The following is a 10921-nucleotide window of genomic DNA, read 5'->3' as shown; positions in this document are numbered from 1 at the left end:
CCTACAGCACCCAGTCTTCTTAGGCGGTCTCCTATCCAAGTACTCACCAGGCCCGGCCCTGCTCAGCTTCCGAGATCAGCTGGGACCGGACGCGTTCAGAGTGGTGTGGCGTCGACTGTTAGGTGATGTTTTAGTGGCACAGATCGTGCCCTCTTGGAGAGGGTTGGTAAGCCCCTGGACAGGATGTGTGCCGTGTCACCGGGTGTGCCGGGCGCGCCGGGCGCGGCTGGCCTGCAGAGCGGGCGTCCCTGTCAGTTACTGTGTCAGTCACCGGCAGGAGGGTTGTGGACTCTCTGGTTGTCATTGTGGGGGTTTCTTTTCTTTTGGCTTTGTCTGTTTTCGCTTCACGCATTTCGAGGGTCTGTTGTTAGTTTTGTGTATATTTATAGTTATTTCTACTTTTGTTTTGACCCTTTTATCGTTATGAACTGCCCCTCTCTGTTTCTAGAGATAGTTCGTGTTTGTTGTGATAGCAGGACAGCCACTCAAGTTCTCTGATGGTTTCTCTGTTCCTTGTGTATCTTTTCCTGGCCTTTTACACTTAAGCTCTCTGTCTTTCGATCTAAGTGTGTCTGTAGCAGACAGCATACAGTTGGGTCATATTTTCCCTACCCATTCAGTCAGTCTCAGCTTTTTAACTGGAATATTAATCCATGTGCGTTTGATGTAGTTACTGAAAAGGTAGGGTCTACATTGTTTGGTATTTGTTTGCTGTGTCTTCAGTCTTTTTGTCTCTTTGTTTCTCCATTACTTTCTTTGAGTTACAGATGTTTTTCTAGTGTGTCATTTTAATTTCCTTATTGACTCTATTTTTTAATGGATTCCCTGAGGGTTACTATTTAATATTTAACCTTTAACAATCTCATTTGGATTAATATCAGTTTTATTAAAATAGTTTGCAAAAAAAATTGCTCCTTTGTATCTCCGTTGTTGTGTTTTTTTGACCTCCCTGCTGTTATTTTCACGCGGGTTACGTCTGCGTTGTATGATCATCCACGCAGGCTTCCGGTTACTGCCTCACGCAGCTGTCTTTTAAATCATACAGGAAAAGAAAAGTTATAACTAAAAATACATGTATACTGCCTTTCATGGACTTACTGTATTCACGGGTGTGATTGCCTTTTCTGGCGCTCTTTATTTATATGCATTTGAGTTACAGTCTGGTGTCCTTTCATGGAGTCTGAAGGACCTCCTTAGTATTTCTTGGTGGGTAGGTCTGCCGGGACAAGTTGTCCCTTTTCGTTTATCTTGGAATGTTTCAATTTCTCCTTCATTTGTGAGGAAACTTTGGTGTGTGTGGAATGCTTGGTGGACAGTCTTTTTCTGCTAATGCTTTCTGCGTGTCATCCTGCTGCCTCTGCCGCCGTGGTTTCTGATGAGACTCAGCTGTCAATCTCGCTGAGGGTTTCTCTTGCTGCATTCGAGAGTCTCTGGCTCTGGCTTTTAACCGTTGGATCATGCTGTGTCTAGGTGGGGTCTCTTAGAGTTCTCCTTGTTTGGAGTTCGTGGAGCTTCTTGGACTTTTCTGACTTTTCTGATGTCGCTTTCCCGTCAGTCGTGAACTCCATGCTGAGTGCCCCGTCTGTAAGGTCGACGTCTTTTGTCTTTCACCCTCGCAGAAGGGTCAGTCCTGAACATGGAGCCTGCCGTCTGGGTCAATGACAGTAATCGTGGACGGAAAGCACGGCTTTCAGCATCCAGAGTCCACTGTCCCATTCTTGCTGTAACTTTCCGGGTGTGCACCGGTGACAGCCTAGCCTCGTCACCGTGTGGGGTGCCTTCGCCTGGCATGGCCGAGCTCTGCGTCACAGCACGGACGCGACCGCAGACCGCACGTGGGCACGCGAGCCCGGGTCGTGTGCACTGACCGTGTGGGCGCTGAGATTGGGATTTCGGTGACTTTTACGTGTATTTAGAAACCCAAGCGCGTGCTCATGGAGACATGTCCCCAGGCCTGCCGCGTGCCCTGCTCCCGGCCGGGTCTCCGACTTCGTGGTCCACAGCCAGATTTCTTTGTCATTACATTACTGTCGTCTCAGTGGCCCGGCTATACACTCTCTGAAGGTAGGGCTTTAGCTTTTATTAGTTTCCCCCAAACACCTGGCACATTTCAGGTGCTCTGTAAATGTTGTATAACTTGATGTAAAAGGAGAGAGAGCCGGAAATGGCTTACGGTTTTGTTTTTTTTTTTGTTTTGAGTGGGAGACAGTGGCGCAAGGTGAATCCTTTTGAAATTAACTGACTTCCAAGTGAAGATAGGGACCATTTATTCATTCCTCCGTTCCTTTGTTTTTATAGCGAATATTTAATGTCTTCTGTTGTCAGCCTCCGAGCTGGGATCAGGTGAGAATGAACGTGGTGCCTGGTCTTTATGGAGGTCCTTGTGTCTAGTTCTGGGAACGGCCTGCGGTCACACCACTTGGTAGTTGCTGTTAAAAGAGAAAGTGTTCTGGAAGCAGCGAGGAGGAGCGCTAACCCCTGGGGGTGGTTGAAGGAAGGCCTCCTGTCTGTCCACCTGCTGTAGCCCAGGGCCGCTGGTGTCTGCTGCTCACATTCCAAATGGACTCTCAAACTGAGGCTGGCTGGCTGCTGCCCACGTGCAGATCGGAGGAACAGTGGCCGCCATCTCCAGCAAGCTGGCCATGGCCCGTGTGGCATTCGAACACTTGAGACGTGTCCACACGAGCAGGTGTGCTGTAAGTGTGAGGCGCACACCGGATGTCAGAGACTTGAGGTAGTTGGTATTTCTCTTTTGGTTTTAATTATTTTCTGTTGGTCACATGTTGAAATGACAATATTTCGGATCCGTGTTGGGCTAAGCAAACTTTAGTAACGTGAATGACCCCTACCTCTGCTTTGCTGGTGTGCCTGTTGGAACACTGTAGAAGCACCTGTGGCCCACGCTGCCCTCCTGAAGGACATCTCCGGGGGTGCTACTGGGGGACCATCTGGAGTGCCAGTCCTGTGATCTTGGGGGGAGGGGGTCACCCTCCGGAAAGAGGGCTAAAGAGTAAGGGGACCGAATGGCAAGCTGGAGGGATCTCCCACTCTGGGTGAGGGGTGAGGGCTTCGGAAGGGTGGTCAGCAGTAGGGGAGCAGGCCGGCCCCGCGGAGCGTGCAGGGGAGCTGGGTGTCCAGTGGCCCCCTGCTTTTGGCTCGAACATTCGTGCTGCCGTCGTGGCTTTGAAACCGTGGGGCGCTTGTGCTCACATGCCTCTTGACCCTTCTGCGAAGCCAATCCTGATCACCTGGGCTTCACCCCGCCTTTGCTGTTTCTGGGACCTACCAGCCCGCCCTCTGAGCCGGTTGAGAGCAGGACACCACTGACTAGGTATTGCTGACCCCATCGGTGGCCCTCAGCCGCTGCCTCGCTAGACCTCTCAACAGCATTTGGCCCAGTGACGCAAGCAGACAGGGATGGTCAGTCGTCAGAGTCCCGGTACACCCGAGCCCTCTCGGTCTTGTCTGCACAGCCCTCCTCCTGGGCCTGGCCTCCAGGTACGGAAGTGCCCTGGGCCCTGTCCTGCCCCCTGTGCTGCGTGTCCTTGCTATGAGCGACCCTCACCTGGGCTCCAGGTTCGGGACGTGTGGGCTGCTTGGCGGGCCGAGGGGTGCCGAGCCCTCGGCTGACCTCTGTGCCTGCGCTGTGGCCACTCGTCACAGTGGCCGGCAGCATCGGCAGAGGACGCTGTGGGCTCTGCCATTAGAGAACATCTCCTGCCAGCCAGCGGGCTGTCGCCGAGGTCTGCACTCGCCTCCTCCCTGCTTCACGACGGCCCCTGTGCCCCCTGTCCAGGGGCCTGGTGTCCTCGCAGACACACTGGGGCTCACTGCACCCTGGGCCTGGGGCCTCCTGGCTGTGCTCAGCCGATCGGAGGCCCGTGCTCCCTGCCCGCCCACCTGGAGGGCTCTGCCCAGCTTACCAGCACAGCTGTGAATATGGATGGCACTCTGTTCTTGAGGGCGCCCTCACCCCTTGCATTTGGTGTGTGCTGGGAAACCAAAGCGCCGTGCCTAGGAAAGTTTGCGGGAACGTCTCGCGTAGGAATTGGAGAACTTTTGCAAGTGTATCAAAGTAAACTGAAGAAGTGCTCTTCCAAGGGTGTGTTTGTTTTAAAGTTTTATAAATATTGCCAAGTTGCCCACAAGGAGGTTTCATTAATTTTATTACACCAACAGTTGAGAATTGCCTGTTTATCCATACTCTCACGTTAACAGACTTTAAAGTGTTTTGCCGACCCGATAGGTGGAAAATGGTATTATCTTGGTTGCTTTAAATGCATTTTCTTAATAACGAGTGAAGTCCCATAAGTTTTGATCAGCATCTGAGTTCATCTTTCTTTGGCTGCCGTTTCTGTGCTTTGTGCCTTTGGGGAGAGGGAGCCGAGGCGGGCTGTTCTCTGTGCGTGGCGGGCCAGCTGGGAACTGGCTGGGGATCTGTGGACACTGTGTTTCGTACGTTCAGACTTCTAGCCCGGCGTCTGAGGTCGGTGGGTCCGTCGTTTGCTCTGGGCTCCGGGGAACTCAGGGACTGAAAGAGGAGCATCTTGTCGCTCGTTTTCTCGCTTGCCGTCCCTGGGCTTTGGCTTGGCCCCTCCCGCTGCCGGCTCTCGGGTCCAGCCACGGTCTGCAGGCCCAAGACCAGCATCAGCCAGAAGGACAGAGTCGCGGGGTGAGTCGCAGAAGAGCATTTACATAGACAGGTTAATGTTATTGACTTTCATGGAACTTTAAAAACAGGAAATGACATTTGTGTCTTTCTTTTGCAGTTTGCATGAAACCTTGAGATGCTACGTTTAAAAGAACTTCAAATATTTATTGTTTTGTATTAAGAGCTCCAGCTTGGTCTTGGTTGGAGGGCTGGCACAGCTATAAAAGGGTCTCTCCCCTTCAGGGGGCGTTTGCGGGTGGATACAGATGTTTGGGGAGGCCACACGTGGGCTAACGTCTGGGCCGAGCCCTCCCACCCTATGCGTGCTTACACTAGGCCAGATGCGGCTCTTGCTTTGCTTCTCTGTGACTGTCACATGGGCTTAGGTGCGCTCCTAATGACAGGGCTGGTGATGTGACTCCTGTTCTCTTAGACGTGACCTCAGACTCTTTTCCTAGGTTTTTGTTGAGCAGTATCTTTTGAACAAAGGTGGCCCCAGGAGGCCCTAAGGGGCGCGCCGTTTGTGTGGAAGTTGCTGACGCTTTCTGCAGAAGGACCCTTCTCCGTTTTTAGGATGAAGACAAATGTGTTGGGCTTTCTTTCAGAGAAAATGTGAATTCTTTTCAAACGTTTGTGACTCTGAAGGTTGCAGGTGCACTGTGGTCTGCGGCTCGGGAGAGGTCCCTGTCCCGGGCTCCTGCCATTCCCGCCTGGTTGGCACCACTGAGGAAGGGCCGAGTGGGCCCGGTTCCTGTGGCTCTGTGTGGGGCATGGTGGCCGCAGTAGGCAGCTGCACCAGGCAGAAGAAGGTGCCAGAGTCCCCGCGGGCACGTGGCATGCCGTGTTGTCGTCCCTTGGTCAGCCCCGTCTGCGTGGGCGCCTTCGTCTGGGACCGGGCCTGGGACATGGGGGCTCTGTTGTGCTGATGGCCCCCTCCTCCTCCCCTACCCCACCCTCGCCACCCAGCACCCTGCTTTGATGCCTTGCCACCTGCTAGTGCACTCTCCTGGGAGTGGGGGGTGGTCCCAAAGCTGCTGTCCTGAAAACCAGGTATGGCCTGGTCCCTGTTGGCAGGAAGCAGCTCATGACCTTTCCAGTTAGGCTGATGACAATGCAGTGTCTTTTCTGAGCTCTTGCTGAGCAAGGAAGCGTCCTTGCTTCCTCCTCCCGCCCCAGTGGGGGCCTCTGGTGATGGGGAGCGCGGCTAGGGGCACATGGGTGAGAGTGCGCGGGGCTGGGGACCGGCCTGGTGCTGGAGGAGCTGGCTGTGTCACTGCGGTGCCCTCTGTCCGCCCAGCGCTGAATGTGCTGCTGGCGCCGTCCGCCCCCCAGGAGCTGCTGGGCCAAGGCTGTGCCTTGCGCACCGGGCCGTCCGGGTTGCGGGGTGTTCTGGTGGGCGTGGTCAGAGACCCAAGGCTCAGAGCTTCCCCTTGGGTTTTCAAGGCGATGCCCTAGGGAACCCGGCCAGTGTGTAAGCCTTGGGGACCTGGTGAGCACTGTGGGTTTGGGGTCACAGGCCACAGGTCCTGGAACAGCTTTCCTGCTGGGGGCGGGTGGAAACTCCACTCAGCCGCTGAGGAAGAGGGAACAATGGGGACGGCTCCTTTGTGTCTGCCCGTGGATGGGGCCTGGGCAGTGGCTGGCTGTGGCGGTTGGCGGTGGTTCTGAGGGGGCCGTCTGGCCCGGGGTGGAGCACGCTCGAGCACCTGTGGCACGGTGTCGCTGCTGCTTGGCGTCAGCCGCTCAGCTGTGACAATGTCCGTTTCCATCCTTTCTGGTTTGAAAAGAACGCTTTCAGAGGAGACCTTTCCTGGGCCTTGTAGAGGGGTGCCCTGTGTCGCCCCCCCCCCGGGCTCTGGCCGCCTCCCCCTTGGGAGGGGTCCCTCTGTGGGCAGGGGAGACCGGGGCGACTGCTGCAGGTACAGACCGCGCGGCCTGAGGGGGGCCCGGGGCTGGGCAGGCGGGGAAGGCAGGCAGGGGAGGCCTCAGCTCCCGCAGCCCTCGGCTTTTCACACTAAGAGTTTTAGAGAGGGGGGCTCCCTTTTAGCGTTAGAAGATTTCTGTCTTCCGCTTGAAGCAGGATGACTCGTCCGTAGATTGTGGCATTAAGAGAGAAAGAACAGCATGACCAAAGTGAGAAAGTTTAAGCGAAGTAAACATTTCGGAGAGTTTTTAAAATTAAAAATATATTCAGTCAAGCAGTTTATCTTTTTAGAGACCTAAGGGAGGAAAGGTAAGCCGTTAACGCTGTTATCACAATGCTTCGGCCTTTTTGGCATCTGGAAGCTTGTAGGGACGCGTCTTATGCAGAATACATGGTGCCTGGTGGGTCTCACAGAGCCCAGAGAAGCACCTGTCCATCCGGGCCACCCGCGGAGTCGAACACTCTTCAGAACTGCAGCAGGTGGCACATGAACCTCGTGGATCCGTTTCCTCGGACACATTTTCATTCACAGGCTTGTTTTTAAAGACAGAGAGCTGTGGAGAGCTCGTGTTTACTCCGTAGACTTCTGAAGAACACATTTCTTCTTTCCTGCCTTGGAGAAGAGGTGGGGCCGGCGGGGGTTGCAGCCAAGCAGGAGGCAGCGGGGATGGCAGTGAGTGCCAGCTGTCCACTGCGAGGAACATGGTGGATGAGACTTCCAGGCTCCTTCCTGAAGAAGACTCTCCTTCCCTCCCTCCACCCAGCCTCACCTACCCACTCACCCAGCCGCCCGCCCACCTACACACACACACACACACACACACACACACACACACACACACACACACACGTGTCCATCCATCCTCCATCCGCCCATCCATCCTGTATTGGTTACCTGTTGTATACTGGAATTACTCATCTGGAAACTTGGGTATGTCATCGAATAGCACAAACAGTCCCGAACATTTTCTTCGTCCCAGAGAGCCTCTCGTCACCAGCGGCGACGCCCCGTCCCGTCCCGTCCGCAGCCCTGGTGGCCGCCCTTCTTACTCTGTCTCTGCAGAATTGCGGATTCCTGGCTCTTTGTGTGAATGGGATCACACAGCGTGTGGCCCTTCGTGACTGGTTTCTTTCCCTCCTCTTTCTGTTTTCATGGTTCTCAGGTCTTGTTCGGTTTTCCTGGGCACCAGCGCCTCATCCCTTTTTACGGTCGAGTCCTAGCCCACGGGACGGCGGCACGTTCCCTTCAGTCCTCAGATGACGGACGTGTGGGTTATTTCCGCTCCCTGACATTATGAATAATGCCAATATTTTTCATGACACTAACACGAGAAGATATTTTTTCCCCCATTTTGTGGGTTGACTTTTCACTTTTTTAACAGTGTCCTTTGAAGCACAAAAGTTTTTAGTTTTGACAAAAGTTCAGTTTATCTACCCTGTTTGTTGTTCCTTATGTGAAAATGACTTTGGATTGAAGACTCAGAAGAGGAAGAAAAATCAGTGCATCGGCCCTGCGGTGGGAGGCGCGGGGGTCAGTGCTGAGGGCCGGGGAGCAGCAGGCCCCCGGCTTAGCTGAGGCTGTCGCCCGAGCTAGGTCTGAGCAGGCAATGGTCCTGCCACGGGGCCCCAGGGACTGGGGACTAGTTGAGAGGCTGTGGGAATCAGAGCAAAGGACAAGGTGACTGGAGCCAGGCCCAAGGATGTGAGTCCTGTGTCCTTCACCCATGTTTCCTGTCACACCTGCAACGCTGCCGCCTCTGAGCTCACTTCCCCTAGGACCTTGCTTCCCGTCTTTGGGCCTCAGAGAAGCCCCCTCCGAGCCAGCCCTGGCCCCTGCCCTGCGCACAGGCGTGGCCCAGGCCCCACCTAAGGTGGCCGCCTTTCCGTGCTCGTGGCCTAAACCTCTCTGCCCCCCCCACACCCCCATCTTCCCTTCCCTTCCCCTCCCACTCCCCTCTCCTTCCCCCAGTCCTACACCTCCACAGTGCCCCCCATTCACTGGTTTGCCCCTCTAGACATCTCCGTCGGCGTACAAACTGCTCGACGACCCCCGCCACCATCGCCAAAAAGCTTTTTTTTTACTTTATCCTGCTTCTCCACCAGCTTCCATTCCATTTCTCTGGTTTCTTGTCCCAAACCCTGCAAAGCTGTGTCCGTGTTTGTCCTCTGCTGCTGCCACACACACCCTCCAGTCAGACCTTGCATCCTGCCCCCCAGCGTCAGGGGCCCTGGGCCTTCTCTGTGGAGCCCCCGTTCTTGGGGCTTGGTCACCACCTCCTTCCACAGGGACACCCCACAGCCTGGGCCTCTCACCTCCCAGTGCCTGCCGCCACCCGCCGTGCCGCAGGTGGGTGCCCCGCTGGGTGCTGGCCCAGCTCTCCCTCCCCCACTGGGGACCTCCTGGGACCGCCTGGGACCGTCTCAGGCTCCGCTCTCGGATTGCTGCCCCCTTCATTCTGAGGACTTCTGGGGGCAAGTCTGGACTGCAGCCGGCAGCCACCGAGTGTGACTGCTCATTCCTGACCCAGGGCCGCCCCACTTGGCTGTGCTTGGCTGCGGGTCCCTTGCAGAGTTTAAACCGTGGAGCAGTGAGGGTTTCCTGCCTGTACTTGCTTGCTATGTTCTAGGGAATAAGTTTTTTATAGTGAACATGTAGTAAGTAAGGAGAGTTAATAGAAACCTTCGTTCGTAAGCAGTTCAATTCATATGATTGGTGAATGCTCATTACTTCTTAAAAAAACACAGTAAAAATCTAAAGGGCAGATGGCCCTGAGCTCAGCTCACACTGCACCAAACGCGGCATCGTGCCCTTGTGCCCTCGTAGTGCTGGGGCAGATGGCCCCTCGCCTCCTGTCCCCCCTGCCCTGCTCCTACCCGCTCCTCAGCACCAGCCCATGCTGCTCAGTCCCTTGTCCTTCCATGCAGCAAAGCCTGGTTAGCCCTGACTCTGCACTGGCCACTGCAGCATGGGGTCCCCAAGGCCCTTCCCAGGGCCGCGTGGTCGGACCGTCTCCACACGAATGCCAAAACGTGATCGCCTTTTTCCTTCTCATTCTATCATGCGTATAGAGCACGTTTCTAGAGGCTGCCTGTGTGACATGTGACACTGCCATAGACTGAACACAGGAAGTGTGAACATCCAGCACTGTTAAGCCAGAAAAGGTATTTGCAAACAGAAAAGAATGTCATTGTCTCTTTTTTTTGGTTTTGAAAAATACTTTTCATAAAAATGTTTATGTTAAAGAATAATGGGTTTATTGTTTTTTTTTAAGAAGTGCCAACAGTTTTTAGGTTTTCCGTTTTCTCTAGAGTGTTGATGGCCCTGGGACTGCGAGGTGGGGCCTGTGCTTCACCGTGCGCTGCGGACCTGGTAGCACGGGACCGAGCGAGGGCGCGAGACCCCTGTTCCCAGCAGGACGCTTGGAAACACGTGTGGTGTCACGTGCTTCCAAGCGTCCTGCTGCTTGGGTCTCTTTACCAGGCGCAGCCTTTCTGCCCAGACGGGGGTTTTGAACGAAGTCCGGCTGCGCGTGCGCGTCCCCGCGTTGTGTCGGCGCGTGGCCGGGCGGCGTCACGGGCGGGTTTCTCAAGCTCTGCGTCGGGGTCGGGATGCGGCACCCCTGGAACCTGCCTGTGGCCCTCTGCACGCAGCCTGCACGCACTCTCCCGGCCACCAGGTGGTGCCCACTCCCGTTCGGAGGTGTCCTGAGAACAAGGGACTGCGTGTTTGCGGGAACCGCCTTTTGCCGCTTTACGATGACCTACTTTGAAGTCAGGGCGCTTAGCAAAGGGTGTTGCCTTTCGGGGAGCGTGGCCTCACTCCCCGTGGGTGGGTCCTCGGAGGTGCAGAGCCCTTCTCGCCAGCAGTTGTAACTCGGGTAGCCCTTGGTGACCGGCAGACGGCCGCCGTGCCCTCGCGGGGCTCCCCGCCCTGCGCACTGCGCCGCTGCTCTGCGCCGGCGCGGTTCAGACAGGATGGGTGCCAGGCCGCAGGCTTCTCCTCTGTCCCGTCCCACGTTACCTCCCACCTTATCGTCAGGGGAGACTGTGCAGCGTGAGCTGCGGGGGTGGCTCTTGGGGCTCTGGCCCCAGGTCACGGCCAGTCACTGTGGCCCCACCCCAGGCCCCGGCTCCTGGGCAGCCCGGCGGCCTCACGGTGTCGTGGGGCCTCTCCAGAGAAGCTGGACACCCGGCACCTCGCAGTGAGGCCCGCGGCCCAGGCTCTGCCCTGGGGAGTCTGTAGCCAAGATTGCCAGTGCTTTTCAGTGCGCTGAGAACGTCTTTCTCGCTCCAAAAAAAGTTAAGGCTCTTCCTCTCTTGCTAGTAACTGTGAAAAGTATGTGTCA

General features: G+C 55.6%; 1 protein-coding gene across 4 annotated transcripts in view; it reads left to right on the top strand.

Annotated features, from left to right (window-relative positions):
* EHMT1 (euchromatic histone lysine methyltransferase 1) overlaps positions 1 to 10921 on the top strand; it is a 111355-nt gene that overhangs the window by 17245 nt on the left and 83189 nt on the right. For 2 of the 4 annotated variants that reach the window (XM_023536498.1, XM_011369871.2), the window contains exon 1: positions 9645 to 9737. The exons of the other annotated variants lie outside the window; for them this stretch is intronic. The gene's annotated coding sequence lies outside the window, so the exon portion shown is untranslated. Of the gene's footprint in view, positions 1 to 9644; positions 9738 to 10921 lie in introns of those variants that run through there. 4 annotated transcript variants of the gene reach the window in all.

Source organism: Pteropus vampyrus, unplaced genomic scaffold (genome assembly GCF_000151845.1).
Source record: "Pteropus vampyrus isolate Shadow unplaced genomic scaffold, Pvam_2.0 Scaffold157, whole genome shotgun sequence".
NCBI lineage: Eukaryota > Metazoa > Chordata > Mammalia > Chiroptera > Pteropodidae > Pteropus > Pteropus vampyrus.
The sequence above is the reverse complement of the archived record's forward strand: the minus strand, read 5'-3'. Positions and strand labels throughout refer to the sequence as shown.